The 20362-nt window shown below is 45.2% G+C and overlaps 1 pseudogene; it reads left to right on the forward strand.

Annotated features, from left to right (window-relative positions):
* LOC119338729 overlaps positions 1 to 20362 on the forward strand; it is a 93691-nt pseudogene that overhangs the window by 56851 nt on the left and 16478 nt on the right.

The raw sequence follows: 20362 nt of genomic DNA on the forward strand, positions 1-20362 counted from the left end.
CTTTGCAAGCTTATGTACGCAATCACTAGGGTTAACTTGCCAAGTTATATACAAACAATTATTATTATTATTTTGTAAGAACTTTCAACTTACGAAATAAAATATCATTTAAATTTGATGAGTTAATAGTACGTGGGGTATTATTATTTTTTAGGCTAGACGTGGGACAGTTGAGTTGGTTCTAGGGAAAAGTACTCGGAAAAACTCAGTTTACATTGAAAAAGAAAGTGGGAGAAAATTCAGAGACCTTCTGGGTCCACCTGAGGAGGGGAATATGTTGGGAGGAAGGAAATTCAAAGCACGGCAGCCGAGTGAACTAGTTTTTTTTAACGGACAAGTGAACTAGTTACATACATAAGCAAATAGACACTAAAAAAGCAATCAGGTTAATGGGTTCTTAAAAGAAATATTTCGGACAAAATAGATAATTACGACACATAGGCTAATGCATGAAACACTCAGATGATAAAGGTGCTTATAAACAGATAAAGTACAACATCTAGACCTTCCTGGCACACTTGATCATGACATTGCGGATGTCCGTGTACTCGTCGGTTACGGGAAGCAGACACGCCCTCATGTCCAAGATCTGCATGTACATGTCGTAGCATGCGTATGCGTCCTTGGACGCGTAGGTTATGTAGGCTATATTCAGAGGTACCTCCCACTCCGACGTCTTCAGGTCCTTGGTATCGTAGTCTTCTTTCATGTTGGTGTATCAGGGGTCATTGATGGTCTCAGCAAGGTCAACCACGAAGTCCTTCTCCTGCCCATTGCTGATGATCTTGTATTGCTTCTGGATATCGACAAGCTTGTTGCACCAGATGGCCGAATCGTCGCGTTCTTCCTTCTCTCCACCGTAGCGAAGGTGTAGTCGGCGCTGCCGATGAAACGGGTGAATGCTCCAAAACCTGGTGCAGCCATAGGACTGAGGCGAGGCAGAGCTTCACCGAGTCCGTATCGTTGGTGTACATCACATTCAACTTGGTGCAGCCATAGGACTGAACAGCGAACTCAAAGGGGAACTACTTGCTGAAGTCCATATCCAGCAGGCTCACCCTCGGATCGCCATTGGAGTCTCTTCAAGTGAACGAGTGTGTAGGCGGCGGCGGTAGTTCGTTTTTCAGCTCTTGGCGAACTGGATTCAACAGTAAGCTGGGTGTGTACAGGCCACAATAGTTACTACCCCTCCCTCGTCTGTTGCATGCCCGGTAGAAGATGCACCCTCAGCGCATTCAAACGCCTCCATTAAGAAACCTACTCCGGCCACACATCGGTTCACGAGCGGGTCTATATTGGTACTGTAATAACAGGAGTTAGTGGTCACTTTACATAAATTTAATTATCTTTAATAGAAAGTTATACTTAAAACAAGCAATGCATTCGCTCGTTCTATGAGTGCCACAGGATCAACATGCACAACAATTAGAATTATTATTCTCAGGACGCACACGATCAGCACATTTGCCGCACTTTCACAAAGATAATACTACCAAGTTTGAACTGTTTGTTATTGTTGTTGTCCTCTGCATCATCATGTCGTGTTTCCCAGCTTGCAAGATTCAGAACCAACAAATAAGATCCAAATAATAAGGACAACAAAGATGCCTACACATCTCATCGATTCCCAGCTTGCAAGATTCAGAACCAACAAATAAGATCCAAATAATAAGTACAACAAAGATGCCTACACATCTCATTGATTCCCAGCTTGCAAGATTCAGAACCAACAAATAAGATTCAAATAATAAGTACAACAAAGATGCCTACACATCTCATTGATTCCCACCTTGCAAGATTCAGAACCAACCCATTAGAGCCTTTTGATAAAGTGAATATCGAGATTAAATCCATCTTGGCTAGCCATGTCATACAATCCAAGAACTTAGCGAATGCTCTTGACCATCACAACATCTGTAGTTGAGTATTCCTGTTTGCACAACACAAACAAGGAGACAGGAGAGCATAATTTCACTTTAATAGCAGCCTCCTTGAACTCAACCAGCAGCTCCACTAGGATGAGGTCTGCCTGGAGTTCCATGATTCAATCCATGCGCTTCTTCTGCAGTTCACCTGAAATGAAGCAAAGATTGCATCATTCAGCTAGCAAGAAGTACTTGCTCTCGTGAGCTGGCAGGTTCTTCTTTAGTTGTTGCACTAAAATTGAGGAACATTAAGGTTGGCTGTCCGGCTCATGTAAGGTGCAACTATAATTTTCTTATCCTTTTGTGCAGTTCCACTAAAATAAAGTGCCATTATGGTGACAGTGACGGCTCCATCTTGCAAAGGCTAATAAAATGTTGCACGAGATTACCAGCAGAACTTGACGGAGATTTTGGAAACTCCAATCACCATTTTGTGCAGTTCCACCAAAATTGAGAGATGTTACCCACATGACATTTTAGTTGAACTGCACAAGACACTCATTCCAAAAAAAATGTTTTGTGCAGTTCACCAAAAGGTCACAATAGCAACAAGGTGAAATGGATATCCCTATCTGCACAAAAAGATAGAAAGTAAACAGTTGCTGGTCAATAATAATATACGAAACATACACAAAATGAAAAGAAGCATCATAATTATGTTCATGGCAATCACGCAAGGATAGTAGAAATTTTAAAACGTCTGCAATGCTTCATGTTACCAGAAGCATTACGATCAATAATGAGATTCCTCAAATATGGGATTACTTTAATGGTGTCATTGCTTGTTTACCAGACACAGTAAATCAATAGTAGCTAAAGAGTTGGTTTAAGGGCATGGGACCGTGGGGACACCAGGACACTCAGCAGCGTAAAGGAGCAACTTACTTATCATACTGGGGAAAACAGTAGGAGTGCCATTTGTAGCACAGTTTAATTGCATCTTATCACTGGAGGCATTAGATTAACAATAACACTGGTTAGACATGTCCCTAAGGTAACAGTGTGATTGCTTCATTTTACATGCGCCCTTACATTAACAACAGCAAAAGGTTGGTATAAGGGCATGCGAGAGTGGACGCATTAGCACAATGTACCTACAAGGAGGCATAAAGTGGTGATGCCGAGTTTGTTCATGCTATGTGAGGGCAGCAAACCTAATCCTGGAGACCTTGTACTATGTGAGGGCAGCAAATCTAATCCTGGAGACCTTTTACTATGTGAGGGCAGCAAATCTAATCCTGGAGACCTTTTACTGTGAGGGCAGCAAATCTAATCCTGGAGACCTTTTACTATGTGAGGGCAGCAAATCTAATCCTGGAGACCTTTTACTATGTGAGGGCAGCAAATCTAATCCTGGAGACCTTTTACTATGTGATGGCAGCAAATCTAATCTTGGACATACTCTGTTGACTTGTCCACCAGCCGCCACTTTCTATCCTTTTTTCAACCAATAATAGATCTGTTCCTTATCCAGTTTGTACTCCATGTTCCCATTATTTCCCTTTTCACCCAAGAGACCGGTTGGGTATCCGGTCTCTACTACTTTCACCATATTATTTCCTCTTTGAATCAAGTCCTAGATTCATGCTACAACTTTCCCCCCTTTCTTCGTTGTTTGAACAAAGCCCTAGATTCGAATGCATGAAGTAGCTTTACCTCTAATAATACTAAAAATTTAGGTGGCTTTGGAAGAGCTGATGGGAGTAGAAAAAGATGCACATGCAGACACGTGGGGAGTTGGGGCAGTAGAGCAAGGCTGCTTTCGAAGAATTTATACCTGAGGGCCGCCGGGATGTCAGCGGCGGCAGGTCGGATCTACGGACAATACAGCAGGCAGGAAGAAGGGTCGGAGGACCTCCCGAGCCGGCACTGTGTCGGAGAGAATGGCACGGGTAGAGGATCGGGCCCCTTCGGCAGCTGTGGTTTTCCTCCCTCGGCGGTGATGACCGCGTGAATGATGCACCTTTTATTCCTCTACACACACCGACCGAAGGGATCCGGCCATATCTGTGACCAGCGGTGAGCAGAGAGAAAATGTCGCTACCACTGTCTTGTTTATATCTAGAGAGGATGAGAGAATGAAGAGAGCAACCCTAGTAAAGCAAGCGCTCAGGCCCCTGCGTACATGTATAGTGGAGTGATTATCTTTTTTCTCTCCACAACAAGCATTTCAATTTGTGTACGTGGCATTAAAGAAAAGAAACTCTCTATTTAAGGTGACTACTGTACGACTCCTACTTACTACTAGTAGTACTACAGTATTGTTTACTTGTGCTCCCCGCCCCTCCATTCATTGAACAACCCCACGGGTGAATAAACATATAGTAAGTACTGTATTTATATAGAACGAACAAGCTCGAAGTATTTTCGTGTAGTTAAAAGTTGAGGGCGGGGCTTTTCTCGGGCAGTACGCGGGGCAATTTTCGGGTAGGCGGTTTGACAGAGAGGCGAGGAGGGTGAGCGAGTGGCGGATTCATACTGTCAGAAAGGTCGGGTTGTGCGATTTGACGGTGTGTTACTGCTAGAAAGACCTGTGATATGACCACTCACTATAGTCATGAATTACTGGCGCTCCGACCGGGGTGATGCCCCCCTTCCGTTCCGCGCTCTAATCTGGTGCATGACACGTAGACCTGGATGCTGGCTCTCCCACATGTCGGAGTAGTAAGAAGGAGCAAAGAATGATGTGGTATATACTAGTACTACTACTACTCAGGTCGGAGGAGTGCGAACCACGGCAGTCCAGTGAACCAGCAGTGCGAACCACGGCAGCCCAGTGAACCAGCAGTGCGAACCACGGTAGCCCAGTGAACCAGCAGTAGAAAACAATGTGGTGATATGGCCATAAAAAACAATGTGCTACGGTTCACAATGTAGCATGTACAGTAACACTCCTCTTTGTTTGGATCCCTGAGTTAGTGCTAGTTTGGGTTGAAATAGCCTCAAATTATCAAAACAAGAGGGATTAGTTTGAGCTAGTTTGCTCTAACCCAGCTAAAAAAACTAGCCCGGTGGAGAGGTTCTAATTGGGTTAGTTATCCTCAGGCCCACTAAAAGAGAACTAAAAAATCTCCCCTGCCCGCACCAGATTGCTCCCCCCACCCCTCTCGCATGACTCCTCTCTGTTCCCCGTAGGGCCGCCCGCCCAAGCACCGCTTGCCCTCTCTCTCCTTCGGCCGCCCTCTCCTTCCGGCCTCCGCCGCCCTACTACGGCCGCCCTCTCCCTCCGGCCTTCGAAGGTCGCCCCGCTCCCCCTTCACCAATCGTTTTTCTCCCTCTGTCGTGTGCGGCGGCGGCGCATCTACTAGGGAGGTCGCGAGAGGGGTGAGTTTTTTCGTTCCTTCTCTATCTCACGGCCATATAATTGATCTTTCTTGCTCTAGCGCTAATTCTGATTTGGAAAAGTAGATCCTGATCAAACTTAGTATAGATTTGTGGTGCACGCATGGAATTGTTTGATGCTGCTTGAGGAGGTAATAAATCTTTCTAGAGGCCCAAAGATTCAGTTCACCTTTCTAGGTATTTCAATTTCAGGCTTGCATTATTTCTAGAGGCCCAGAGATTCAGTTCACCTTTCTAGGTATTTCAGTTTCAGGCTTGCATATGTCTAGAGGCCCAAAGATTCAGTTCACCTTTATAGCTATTTTATTTATAGGCTTGCATTATTTCTAGAGGCCCAAAGATTAAGTTCCCAGTCGGCGGCAAGCGGCCCTGCTACCCATGCCGGTGTCGACCTCAACTCGCAAGGGCCGGCGTCGGAGGGGTTCCCGGGGCTTGGGCTCTACAGAGCCTTCCTCCAGAGTGACGATGGCGAGCTCCTCCCTCGGTGCGTGAGGGGCTCCGGGCTCCCTCCCTATCGTGAATGACTTCCTTGATGAGTTAGCTCATGCTTTGTTTCATGAAGTGTTTTTTTATTTTGTGAAGCTTGATTGACGATTGTATGTTTAAGTGGGATATCTCATTTGTATGGACAAAGTAAAAATTATCATGTTTTGCATGCTTGATTTGTATAGATGGTTCGTTTATGTCAATTGTGAGCGGGAGGAGGCCACAGAAGAGCCGGTCACACCAAATCCGGCAGGAAATAGGGTCCAAAGTAGTCAAATGATTGAGAAAGAGCATTTATTGTCAATCTAACCCTGCCATCCATACACCTCTTTGGTTTAGAGTTAGTTTAGGGTTACAATCTAACTCTAACCTCTAACTGAGTTAGATTTCTCCTCGTATCGGTTCATCGCCATCATACTTTCCCCATTCCTGTGTTTTCAGTATCCTGCGAATCAAAGACCTTTTTTGCGGGAAAAATCAAAGAGGCCCTTAGACTGGTTTAGGTCCGGTCATGTTTTATAAACGTGTTATGTCCAAAATTTAATGAACGTGCTCCGGTTTCTACAAAAATAATCCGGTTTCATGTAGTGATTCATTCATTTATTTATTCTTCTGCGGGGAATTTGCATGTAATTCGTGAGGTCTGAAATGTAAAGTACCCCGGCATATGCTCCAAGTTGTGCATGCACTACGACCCAGATGATGTATGTCCCACATGTCGGCGAATGGCAGCACGTGGAAATAGCCTAGGAGTACATATAGGAGGATAAATGCGTGAAAAAATATGTACTGTGAAGCGTACATGCGGTTTGAAAAGGAGACCTAAAGTGATGACAGCTATAGGTCGCACGCACCCAACTAGTGGTACTAGACACACGACTAATTTTTCCCTCAAAAAAAAAGAGGCACGAGTGCTAAGTACTCCTATTCTATAAACACGAGTACCATCTGACAATAGCGTCCGTGCTACAGCTAGCTCTCCTCCCTCGTTTCTCTCTTCTAATTCTAAACTCGGCCGACGCCCGGTGGGCGGGGTGGTTTGCTCAACTGCGGCCCCACCTCACAGTGAAAACGTTACGACTGGAATAAAAATGCCATATACTCCCTCCGTTCCTAAATATAAGCCTTTTTAGATACTATTTCAAATGTAATATAGCATACAGATGTATGTAGACATAGTTTAGAGTGTAGATTCACTCATTTTGCTCCGTACGTAGTAGTCACTTGCTGGAATATTTAGAAAGACTTATATTCGGGAACGGAGGGAGTACTATACTAATAAAACATTAAGGTCACGAGGCGGTGCAGTGCTGATTACAGGAGGCAAGAAGAAGAGATGCATCCATCAACGACGTCCACCTCCTCGACTCAGGGCGCCGGCCCACCGAACGGCGCCTAAGTAGCAGCGGCTTTCGTGGCCAGGTCGACGTGCTTCTAAACAATGGCGTCCAAAGATTCCAGCCGCTGGAAGAAGGCCAACGTCTTTCTGTCCTTGCTTTCCTTGTAGTGGCCTATGTAGATGATTTCCTCGTAGACGTGGATGTCCAGCTCGACGGTTTCTTGCATGGCGAGGCACTGCACGGCGAGCGCGGCCTCGAGCTGCACATTCTTCATCATGACCTCCGGCAGCTGCAGGGCCACCAGGGCTTGAAAGAGTTCGTCACCATGGAGGCCGATGAGGGTGGAAGGCAATGAGGAGCCTGGGTGCGCGGGCTGGAGCAGTACGGCAAGGTCGTCCGCGTGCTTCTTGGCAGCGGTGAACTTGCGGATGGAGTTGACCATCATGTCATCCATGCGAGAGGCGAAGCCAGTGTCGGCGAGGGCTCGGATGCCGGTGGTCCACAGCACCATCTGGAAACGCTGTGTGGTGCGGGGCCGCAGGCCGGCGCCTTGGATGATTTGGCACAGCCGACTGCCGCTCGCGTCCATCGCCTCCATAGGTGCTTGTGGCTTCTGGTCACTTGGTCTTGGATTGGAGTGAGCAGTGTTGCGCAGAGACTTGGGAGTAGATGGATTGGAGTGGTGGGGCGCCTTCATTATATGAGTGTCCAAACTCTGTTGCATTCACATCGTGTTGGCTCTATTCTGCTTCTCCAATTAATTCCCTCTATATGTAATTGAGGATGCATCATTGACCGTTCAACGTCTTGGGAACCACTACCCTCTCCCTGGCATTCAAGCACCTATGGACCCGTTGACGACGAGGTGCCTATGGTGACTTCGTAAATTTCAAGATGATAGTGTCGTGCGTGTGTGCGTTCATAGGGGTGAGTGTATGCGCGTGTATATGAGTGCTTGCGTCTGTACTGTGTCAAAAAAATGTAAATGCGTGTCAAAAAGAGACTAGTCAGTATACTCAATATTGTGCACCTCGGAGAGGAAAACGATAGAACTAGTCCGTATTTATTTACGGTGCAGATTCACTCATTTTGCTCCATATGTACTCCGTCTCGGTGTAGTCTAATCACTTGGTGAAATCTCTAGAAGGGCAAATACTCCTTTCTGGTTTACAGGGCTATACTAGCAAGTAGTTGTACGTACTAGTACAATAGTGGGCTCACATAGCAATTTTGTCTCATGCAAGAGCCTGGCTATATGCATGCTCCAATGTTCGCAACTGCAACGTTTGGTTTGCGCTTGGCTCTTCGCCTCTTCGAGAAGATGAACAATGATGTTACTACTGCTGCTTCTACAGTGTCGAATCCACTGCTGCATGTCTGTCCACTGCGAGCGGGACGGATAGCTTGTTGTAGAAGTACTACTAAGCAAAAGCTTGTCCTCGTTTGCGAGCAACCACGCGCATGGGCGAGGGAGAAGGCATGTAGTAGTAAAATCAAGCTTCTCCTCGTTGTACGAGTTGACGCGACACATCATAGCACTGGCCCCACATGCTTGCCTCTAAACTTGGCTGAAAGACCCGCAGTGTACAATATATTTGCTGCAACCTCTAACATTTACCCACCACAGATTAAAATATATGTGGCCGTATGCATCGTTCTGATGCAAAGGCCGGGGAGTCCCCCCTTTTCGAAAAAAAACAAATTAAAACATATATTCCTGTCTTGACCAGATGAGCATGCAAACTACAATCACCAGGGTGACAGGTAGGGCCAGAAGACTATTTTAAATTTTTTTAAAAACTTTGAGACAGCCACATAGCATGGAGCCGACCCCAACGATTTTAAGCTTACAGGCACGGTACACGCTATCCTAGACTACTCTACACATGAAACTGCCACACAAGCGTCCGGGCTGCGCTTGGCTCTTCGCCTCTTCAGGAAGTCGAACAATGATGGAGTACTACTACACTGGAGGAGTACTACAGTACGCTTCTGGCCATCTGACACTGATTGAACTGCTGCATGTCCACCGCGTGCGGGAGGGAGAGCATGTAGCAAAAGCTTCTCCTAGTCTTTCCAGCCACCACGCTCATGGGCAAGGGAGGGATGCTCCTGCCTTTGCGTGTATGACAGGTGGGCCCAATAGGTGTGTGGCCAACCTGTCATACAACCAAAGGCAGGTGCAGTTAAGTCTGCGAGGGAGAGGATAATCAAACTTCTCGTTGATGTACGAGTTGACGTGACACATCAAAGCACTACACTCGATATATTTCAATAATTTGCATTTACCGATGCATTAATTACAACGCATGCATGCATGTCGTGGCTCTGCTTTTGATACTCCCTTCATCTCAGTTTACAAGTCCTACGCGTATACCTAGGTTGCCAATTTGATCACCCTAATATAAACTATATAACACAAAAATTATGTCTTTTGGAAATAGAACATCTGAAGTTTATATTGGTATATTTTTTGTAATATATTACTTGTATTAGGTTGGTCAAATTGACGACCTAGGGGTACGCGCACGCCTTGTAAACTGAGAGAGAGGGAGTACTTGCATGTGTTGATTTAATGCACCTTGAAGTAGTATAAAATATGTGACGGTAAAGCTTTGTAATGCCCCGGCCCAAGTCGAGAGATGGTTGTCCACGAGGAGGGCGAGATCATGCAGACCGAACAGGACCCGATGATGGAGCTCTCTAAGGTCTCGATGGACCTCACCGTGCTCCACTGCCCCTTGTGCCTCCGCCCCTTGACGCCTCTAGTGTATGAGGTTCGAATACACCTCGTCCGTTCGGCTGATTGAGCAAGGTGCAGGTTTCTTGATTGATGTGACGTTCGATTGATTTCTGCAGTGCAAGGGAGGGCACCTGGCCTGCGCGGACTGCCGCGTCGATCGCCCCGGGAACCAGCGGCAGTGCTAGAAGTGCGAGCACGGTGGTGGCTTCGACGTGCAAAACACGGCGGTGGACTCTGTCCTTTCGTTGGTGAGGTTGGAGTGCCCGCATGAAGGTTGTGGGCTCTAAGTCACTTACCGCAAGCTCGCCGGTCACCAGAGCATGTGTCCACTCGCGCCCTGCAAATGCCCCGTGCCCATCTGCGGCTACGAAGGCCCGCCGCCGGCGCTCTACCACCACATTAGCACCGCGCATCCCATGCCCGTGCACAAGATCCAGTACGGCAAGGTGCTCCAGCTGCAAGTGCCACTGTCGGAGCCACGGCTCTTGCTGTTCGCAGAGGAGGACGGCCGCGTGTTTTTCTTGGTCGGCGGTGTGCTCGACTTTTCAGTGCGCCTATCGCCGTGTCGGTCGTCTGCATCAGAGCGGGGGCGTCCCAACTGCCGCACTACATGGCCAAGCTGTGGGCGAACGGCCTGCCGGGGGAGCCCAAAGGCACGACCGATGCCGTCAAGGTGGAAATGGAGGTGACAAGCAACAAGGATCCCGGCGGTGTCGACGTGCAGGAGCTGACCTTCTTCACAGTTTCGCCCAAGCTGCTGGCCGGGGCTAAGCTGGTGTCCCTCCACATTCAGATTGACAAGCTCACGTCCTAAATGTTTCTACAGTGCCTTCTATTTATCTTAGTAACATGCTAATATAGGAATTACCTCGGTCTACTTTAGCTTAAGAAATGGTGGGTTTTGGTGGTGATGCAGCAATTACTTCGACATCAGATCAGTAATTTCCAACAGTCGAACGGATATTTTGTGTCTGTTGGATATAAAGTTCCTTTGGATAAGAAGTACTACTTGTCATCAAAATGGATAAAAGGAGATGTATGTAGACGTATTTTAGTTCTAGATATGTCCCTTTTTATCCATTTTAATGACAAGCACTCCCTCCGTTCCACAATACATGCCTTCCATTTGTCAAAATATAGATGTATCTAGACATGTTTTAGTATATAGGTACATCCACGATAGAGCCAATCGGATGGTTGAGAACACTACAATTCGTAGCTACAGATGTGTGTATGACTCCCAGATGAAGAGGCCGGGGGTCATCATCCTCCTTTTCGAGAAAAAATAGACGTGTGTGTGAGAGGACGAGTGCGTGCGTGCACCTCTTCTCTTCCTGTATAATGTACTAAACTCAGAGTATAAGTTTTTGTGGGTGGCACGATGGTGCGTGCGAGAAGTCCCGAGAGATAGGTTTAATGCGTCTGAAAAAAGACTAACCTAGAGCTCGCCGCGCGGTTATTCCTGTCGAATGCCCCATTAACCGTAAAGTATGTATACGACGGTGCCAGTTATTGCACGTACACAGCAGTACTCCCTCATTTCCGGTTTATAGGGCTTAATTCCAAAATCTCACCAACCAAGATGGTGAGTGGTGGAATATTTTTTGTAGTTTTGCAAAAGCACCTAATTAATGCTTTTGTTTTTCTCAAAAAATCATGTTTATCAATGCATTAATTGCAATGCATGCATGCATAAAGTACATGCATTGGTCAATTTTCTCTTAATACTTGCATGCAATGATTTAATGCACCTTAGAATCTGAACATGTGATGGGGAACAACCAAATTGAGCCTTATAAAATGGAAAAACTAAAATTTTGAGATAAGCCCTATAAACCGGAAAGGAGGGAGTAGAAAAAGAACTACTCCATCCGGGAATAGTGCCGCACTTCGAAACTAGAACCGTCAATAAATTTTGAGCTTGCGTCTCATCACATTCCAAATTACTCCACACTATATCAAATTGCAAACATGTTCACATCGATCACAACCTAAATGGTTTCCCACTTAGGAGTGTATTAGTACCACACTATATTGAATTGCAAACCTGTTCACACCGATCACAACCTAAACGGTTTCCCATTTAGGAGCGTATTAGTACTCGGTTATAAATACTAGTATGCCAAGATGACTGCACATTCCTCCTCAGCTCCTCATCCACAAAAACAAACAAGTCATTCAGCATCCTTCCCTTCCGTCTGCCATGGCCAGCGTGAGTTCTGGGTCGAGAGTTTGCCACTAGGGAGAGGCGAGCATGGAAGAGGAAGCACGAGAGATGTCCCGCCTTGCTGCAAGAGCAGCCGACATGTCCCGCCGCGCGGAAGTAGCGGCACAGAGGTCCCGCCACGCTGCTGAAGCAGCACGGAGGTCCCACCGCACCGTCGATGCAGCAGACTGGTCCAGCCGCACCGCGGAAGCAGCAGAGATGTCCCGTCGCGCCATGAATGCAACAGAGATGTCCCGCCGCACTGCGGCAGCCTAGGAAAATTTCTCGCGGGTAGGCGACGACTGTTACAGGCGCATGCATCCGATCGTCCATAGCCAGATGGATGAGATCTCCGGCTGGGCGAGGTTGCAGGACGACATGAAAGCCTTGTTTGAACAGGCTACCGGCGTCATCCGGCAACTAAGGGAGGGCAATGAGAGGCTCCGGGCCAAGCACGACCTGCTGAAGGAGAAGATCGTCCGAAGTGCAGACCAGCAGGAGGAGACCAGTGCCTTGTTGAAGAGGACCGGCGTCATCGTCAAGAAACTTATGGACAAGAATGACATGCTTCGCAACGAGCGCCAAAGGCTGGTGGAGGAATTCGTGGATGTTCTCAAGCAGCGTCTTGAGGACACGAAAGAGCTCATCGCCACTCGTCGCAGAGACTAATTTCCGCGGCATGCAGCAACGCATCAACAAAGTAGAGATCAGCGAGCCAGATCCTTGTCTTCCTTCTTCTTTTGCCCTTGTGTATTTCGGGCGTAGCCGCATGTGGCTTTTTTAATTATCTCTCTAATTATGTAAGACAATTAATCGTCCTTATATATTCATCAGTCTTGCTATAAGTCGCAGTAGATGCTATATAGGTCCGTCGAATCTTACATCAAGATCCGTGCTTTCAGATTTGCTTTTTTCTCTCTTAAATCTCAGTCGAGTGAGACATAGCCACGCCATTAAACAGAGGCTCGGGCGCCATTAATGGAGCCTTGGGAGAGAGGTGGACGGCAGATGGAGGTCAAAGGGCTCTCCTCCCGATAAGCACGCGCAGGGGTCTGATCGCACTCCCCTCGTACTCAAATAGCTACCCTGCATGGCGCCTCCTAGCTAATAAAAAATGGGGACGCGTGGCGGCACGTAAATGGTACTAGTAAGTAGAACGCCCACGGTTTCAATAATACTTGTGTTTCCGATTGTAACGTGACAACACTTGTTCCAAAATGACTTTGTTGATTGTTAATGTGTGCGCCTTCGTAAATCGGACTGCAAAATTACCACAGCATGTTGGTGCCATGTCATGGCACCAAGCCAATTTCATTATTTTCATGTGTGTTTTGGATTTACAGGAATTAAAAAACTAAGTTTCCCAATGTTTCCAACCCAGCCACGACGCCCAGAATTTTGAATTTCATTCACATTTCTTGCATGGAACCTAGAAATTTACCCGAGGAAATACATGTGATTTTTCAACCAACTTTGGTGCACTGGAACATGTGCTTATATTTCAAATTTGAATTATGCACACAAAGGTGACACGTTCCCTCCTACAACCACAAGCCTTCTTGAGAGAAGCTCCGATTTGCAAGAAGCTTATACCAAAATTTGTTCCTATTCGGCCAATTTTTTTACCACGGCATGGTACTACGATGACATGACACCATGCCAAGTTCATGATTTTAAAACCAAGTTTCTCAATGTTCTCGACCGAGCCACGATGCCCAGATGTTTGAATTTTATTCTCATTTTTTGCATGGGACCTAGAAATTCACCCAAGGACACAAATGTGATTTTTCAACCAACTTTGGTGCACGGGAGCATGTGCTTGTAGTTTAAATTTGAATTATGCACATTAAATGACCAAAAACTCAATTAATGTGTAAATAAGGCCAAACGAAGCCGGAATAATTCCAAAATTTAACAGGGCACTCATGTAGTTCTATGTTGCCTTTGTAAACAAACTCAAGGGGGACAGTGTATATTGTTTTGCACTCAAAGGTGGCACGTTCCCTCTCAGAACCACGAGCCTTCTTGAGAGAAGCTTCGGTTTGCAAGAAGCTTATACCAAAATCTGTTCCTATTCGGCCAATTTTTTTACCACAGCATGGTAGTACCATGACATGACACCCATGCCAAGTTTCATGATTTTCAAACGTGTTTTGGATTTACAAGAATTTTAAAACCAAGTTTCTCAATGTTCTCGGCCAAGCCACGATGCCCAGATGTTTTAATTTTATTCTCATTTCTTGCATGGGACCTAGAAATTCACCCGAGGACACAAATGTGATTTTTCAACCAACTTTGGTGCACGAGAGCATGTTCTTGTAGTTCAAATTTGACTTATGCACATTAAATGACCAGAAACTCAATTAATGTATAAAAGACGACAAACGAACCCGGAATAATTCCAAAATTTAATAGGGCACTCATGTAGTTCTATGTTGCCTTTGTTAAGAAACTCAAGGGGGGGCAGCGTATATCGTTTCACACTCAAAGGTGGCACATTCCCTCTTAGAACCATGAGCTTCCAAATCGGCCAATTTTTTACCACAACATGTTAGTGCCATGACATGACACCATGCCAAGTTTCATGATTTCCAGGCGAGTTTTGGATTTACATGAATTTAAAATCTAAGTTTCTCAATGTTCTCGGCTGAGTAATGACACCCAGATGTTTGAATTTCATTCTCATTTCTTCCATGGGACCTAGAAATTCAACCAAGGACACACATGTGATTTTTCAACCCACTTTGGTGCACCGGAGCATGTGCATGCAATTCATATTTAGATTATGCACATTAAAAGTCCAAAAACTCAATTAATGTATACAAAGGCCAAATGAACCCGAAATAATTCCCAAATTTAACAGGGCACTCATATAGTTCTATGTTGCCTCTGTAAAGAAAATCAGGGGGGAGGCAGCGTATATCGTTTCGCACACAAAGGTGACACGTTCCCTCTCAGAACCACGAGGCTTGTTGAGAGAATATCCGGTTTTGCAGGAAGCTTATACCAAAACTTGTCCCAATTCAGCCAAAAATTATACATATGAAAACAGGGTTTAGATTATCCCGAACATCTCGCTACCTAGACCAATAATGTACTATGATTTGAATTCAACATAAAATGGATACAAATGTTTGGATTGGAGAGCGTATGGTACATGTAGTTCATAGTGAAATATGATTACTGCTATATGCATGTTTTTTGTTATCAAGATAATATTTAAATTATTGTATAACTTGACAATAATCGTATTCAAATAAGGAAAATTGATTCAAATTTAGTCCATATGGTAGACGACAATATATATGTTCACATGGTGGAGTAAAATGTTCATATATGATGGAAGATCAAAATGTACGACTACATCAATTATAAACCTCAAGGTCACCTAACGATATATTCGAATTCAACATAACGTGGATTCAAAAATTGAAATTCGAGATCCTGGCATTTGTAATCATATAAAAAGGGACATTACTCTTTCTTTGGTGGGAACTGATTTGTTTTTTGTTGTTGTTGAGGGAAGTGCGAATCGATTTGGTACTGTGCATGGTAATCTTGTTCTCCCGATTTTTTTTACATTTTTCTTGTAGTTTTTTCAATGGCATCTATAGCAATATAGTAAAAGGGGACATGAATCTCTTGTGTCTTGTATGAGTTGTTTTTAACATGTTAAGTTTGTTTTGCCGAACGAGGAATCCGCACCTTGTTATACCGAAATTTTCAAGCTCGAGTATCTTTTGTCTCACCTGCTTTGAAACTCCCGCCTCTTCAACCCGCGCCGCGCCTTGTTATCTTGAAATTTGGACGCGCGCGAGAACTCCCTCCTCATCCGAAATCGGTCCCGCAGCCAAGACACACGAAATCCCCGTTCTACCCCTGAGCCGGAAATGAAGCTCCATGTCGCGGTGTCAAAACCGGTCGGGGTACGCTGATAACTTACCCTACATTTCGGACAAGCGCGTCCCTAAGCTTGACTCCCCCTCCCCCTTCGCCCCCCCTCCCCATTCGTACACCGAGGCCGCCAAAACCCCACGCTCCTCCGTCGGCCTCCCGACTGCCGCCCAGCCGGAGACTCTTCCCTGACTAGGTCGGCCACCGCAACAGCTCGCCGTCCCTCATCCACCGCACCGGATGAGGATCCGTTGTCGATGTCGTCGTCCCGCCGGATCATCCGCCCCGTCCTCCACCTCCAAGGAGCTGCCCGACGTTCGCCTCGTCTATAGTGCCACCTCAATCCCCACAGCGTCGTCTTGACCTGCCCCACCAGAACCGCAGCACCCTCACCAATTCCTCCGATGAAGCCGAGGCCAATTCGGCGCCACCAAGGAGGTTCTTCACTCACTACTGCATTTTATCTTTTATTCGATCTCACGGGGTTGCCGATGCTCGATACCGAGCAGACATGGTGGGTGTCCATCGACGGCGCCGTCGCCGGCCACATCATCCACGGCGTCTCTCCCCCATGTCGTTGATTCCTCAGCGGCGACTTCCACAATAGCACTAGCTGCAGCTGCTCCGGCTCTCGCTCGTGCTGCGACTCTGTTCTTGCTGTCGGTCGCGCTGCTGCACTGCTCTTGCTTTCATTCGTGCTGCTGCTCTGCTCTTGCTCTCGCTTGAGCTGCTGTTGCTGTTGCACGACCTCCGGCAGCTACAGGAGTTGCTGCTTTAGCACTCGCTCGCGGTGCTACTGCACGACTTGCTCTCTGCTAGTACGTTCCCTACTCGAGCGTCTGCTGATTTAGATCACTGCTTCTCTGCTACTAGTGCTCAAATGCCCTAAACATCTATTGCAATGCTCTGTTACTAGTTCAATCAGTTTCGACAGTAAAATTCAGTTTCGACTGTAAAGTTCATTTTCTTCAGTTAAGTTCAGAGTGAACAGTACTTACAGCATCTGTCGGAGCGGTCGTGGCGCGGCTGATGCGTTTTACATCTAACACTTTTTGGTGATGTATTTTACATCATCTATTGCACATGATATTAGGGTCCCACTTCAGATTAACATTGTCTGTCTTGTCCTGCTTCAGCCATCAAGAAAGTAGAGATCAGCGAGCCAGATCCTTGTCTTCCTTCTTCTTTTGCCCTTGTGTATTTCGGGCGTAGCCGCATGTGGCTTTTTTAATTATCTTTCTAACTATGTAAGACAATTAATCGTCCTTATATATTCATCAGTCTTGCTATAAGTCACAGTAGATGCTATATGGGTCCGTCGAATCTTACATCAAGATCCGTGCTTTCAGATTTTATTTTTTCTCTCTTAAATCTCAGTCGAGTGAGACATAGTCACGCCATTAAATAGAGGCTCTGGTGCCATTAATGGAGACCTTGGGAGAGAGGTGGACGGCAGATGGAGGTCAAAGGGCTCTCCTCCCGATAAGCACGCGCAGGGGTCTGATCGCACGCCCCTCGTACTCAAATAGCTACCCTGCATGGCGCCTCCTAGCTAATAAAAAATGGGGACGCGTGGCGGCACGTAAATGGTACTAGTAAGTAGAACGCCCATGGTTTCAATAATACTTGTGTTTCCGATGGTAACGTGACAACACTTGTTCCAAAATGACTTTGTTGATTGTTAATGTGTGCGCCTTCGTAAATCGGACTGTAAAATTACCACAGCATGTTGGTGCCATGTCATGGCACCAAGCCAATTTCATTATTTTCATGCGTGTTTTGGATTTGCAAGAATTAAAAAACTAAGTTTCCCAATGTTTCCAACCCAGCCACGACGCCCAGAATTTTGAATTTCATTCACATTTCTTGCATGGAACCTAGAAATTTACCCGAGGACACACATGTGATTTTTCAACCAACTTTGGTGCACTAGAACATGTGCTTATATTTCAAATTTGAATTATGCACACAAACGTGACACGTTCCCTCCCAGAACCACAAGCCTTCTTGAGAGAAGCTCCGATTTGCAAGAAGCTTATACCAAAATTTGTTCCTATTCGGCCAATCTTTTTTACCACGGCATGGTACTACCATGACATGACACCATGCCAAGTTTCATGATTTTAAAACCAAGTTTCTCAATGTTCTCGACGGAGCCACGATTCCCAGATGTTTGAATTTTATTCTCATTTTTTGCATGGGACCTAGAAATTCACTCGAGGACACAAATGTGATTTTTCAACCAACTTTGGTGCACGGGAGCATGTGCTTGTAGTTTAAATTTGAATTATGCACATTAAATGACCAAAAACTCAATTAATGTGTAAATAAGGCCAAACGAAGCCGGAATAATTCCAAAATTTAACAGGGCACTCATGTAGTTCTATGTTGCCTTTGTAAACAAACTCAAGGGGGACAGTGTATATTGTTTTGCACTCAAAGGTGGCATGTTCCCTCTCAGAACCACGAGCCTTCTTGAGAGAAGCTTCGGTTTGCAAGAAGCTTATACCAAAATCTGTTCCTATTCGGCCAATTTTTTTACCACAGCATGGTAGTACCATGACATGACACCCATGCCAAGTTTCATGATTTTCAAATGTGTTTTGGATTTACAAGAATTTTAAAACCAAGTTTCTCAATGTTCTCGACCAAGCCACGATGCCCAGATGTTTTAATTTTATTCTCATTTCTTGCATGGGACCTAGAAATTCACCCGAGGACACAAATGTGATTTTTCAACCAACTTTTGTGCACGAGAGCATGTGCTTGTAGTTCAAATTTGACTTATGCACATTAAATGACCAGAAACTCAATTAATGTATAAAAGACGACAAACGAACCCGGAATAATTCCAAAATTTAATAGGGCACTCATGTAGTTCTATGTTGCCTTTGTTAAGAAACTCAAGGGGTGCAGCGTATATCGTTTCACACTCAAAGGTGGCACATTCCCTCTTAGAACCATGAGCTTCCAAATCGGCCCAATTTTTTACCACAACATGTTAGTGCCATGACATGACACCATGCCAAGTTTCATGATTTCCAGGCGAGTTTTGGATTTACATGAATTTAAAATCTAAGTTTCTCAATGTTCTCGGCTGAGTAATGACACACAGATGTTTGAATTTCATTCTCATTTCTTCCATGGGACCTAGAAATTCAACCAAGGACACACATGTGATTTTTCAACCCACTTTGGTGCACCGGAGCATGTGCATGCAATTCATATTTAGATTATGCACATTAAAAGTCCGGAAACTCAATTAATGTATACAAAGGCCAAATGAACCCGAAATAATTCCCAAATTTAACAGGGCACTCATATAGTTCTATGTTGCCTCTGTAAAGAAAATCAGGGGGGAGGCAGCGTATATCGTTTCGCACACAAAGGTGACACGTTCCCTCTCACAACCACGAGGCTTGTTGAGAGAATATCCGGTTTTGCAGGAAGCTTATACCAAAACTTGTCCCAATTCAGCCAAAATTATACATATGAAAATAGGGTTTAGATTATCCCGAACATCTCGCTACCTAGACCAATAATGTACTATGATTTGAATTCAACATAAAATGGATACAAATGTTTGGATTGGAGAGCGTATGGTACATGTAGTTCATAGTGAAATATGATTACTGCTATATGCATGTTTTTTGTTATCAAGATAATATTTAAATTATTGTATAACTTGACAATAATCGTATTCAAATAAGGAAAATTGATTCAAATTTAGTCCATATGGTAGACGACAATATATATGTTCACATGGTGGAGTAAAATGTTCATATATGATGGAAGATCAAAATGTACGACTACATCAATTATAAACCGCAAGGTCACCTAACGATATATTCGAATTCAACATAACGTGGATTCAAAAATTGAAATTCGAGATCCTGGCATTTGTAATCATATAAAAAGGGACATTACTCTTTCTTTGGTGGGAACTAATTTGTTTTTTGTTGTTGTTGAGGGAAGTGCGAATCGATTTGGTACTGTGCATGGTAATCTTGTTCTCCCGATTTTTTTTACATTTTTCTTGTAGTTTTTTCAATGGCATCTATAGCAATATAGTAAAAGGGGACATGAATCTCTTGTGTCTTGTATGAGTTGTTTTTTTACATGTTAAGTTTGTTTTGCCGAACGAGGAATCCGCACCTTGTTATACCGAAATTTTCAAGCTCGAGTATCTTTTGTCTCACCTGCTTTGAAACTCCCGCCTCTTCAACCCGCGCCGCGCCTTGTTATCTTGAAATTTGGACGCGCGCGAGAACTCCCTCCTCATCCGAAATCGGTCCCACAGCCAAGACACACGAAATCCCCGTTCTACCCCTGAGCCGGAAATGAAGCTCCATGTCGCGGTGTCAAAACCGGTCGGGGTACGCTGATAACTTACCCTACATTTCGGACAAGCGCGTCCCTAAGCTTG

This window comes from Triticum dicoccoides, chromosome 7B (genome assembly GCF_002162155.2).
Source record: "Triticum dicoccoides isolate Atlit2015 ecotype Zavitan chromosome 7B, WEW_v2.0, whole genome shotgun sequence".
Taxonomy (NCBI): Eukaryota; Viridiplantae; Streptophyta; class Magnoliopsida; order Poales; family Poaceae; genus Triticum; species Triticum dicoccoides.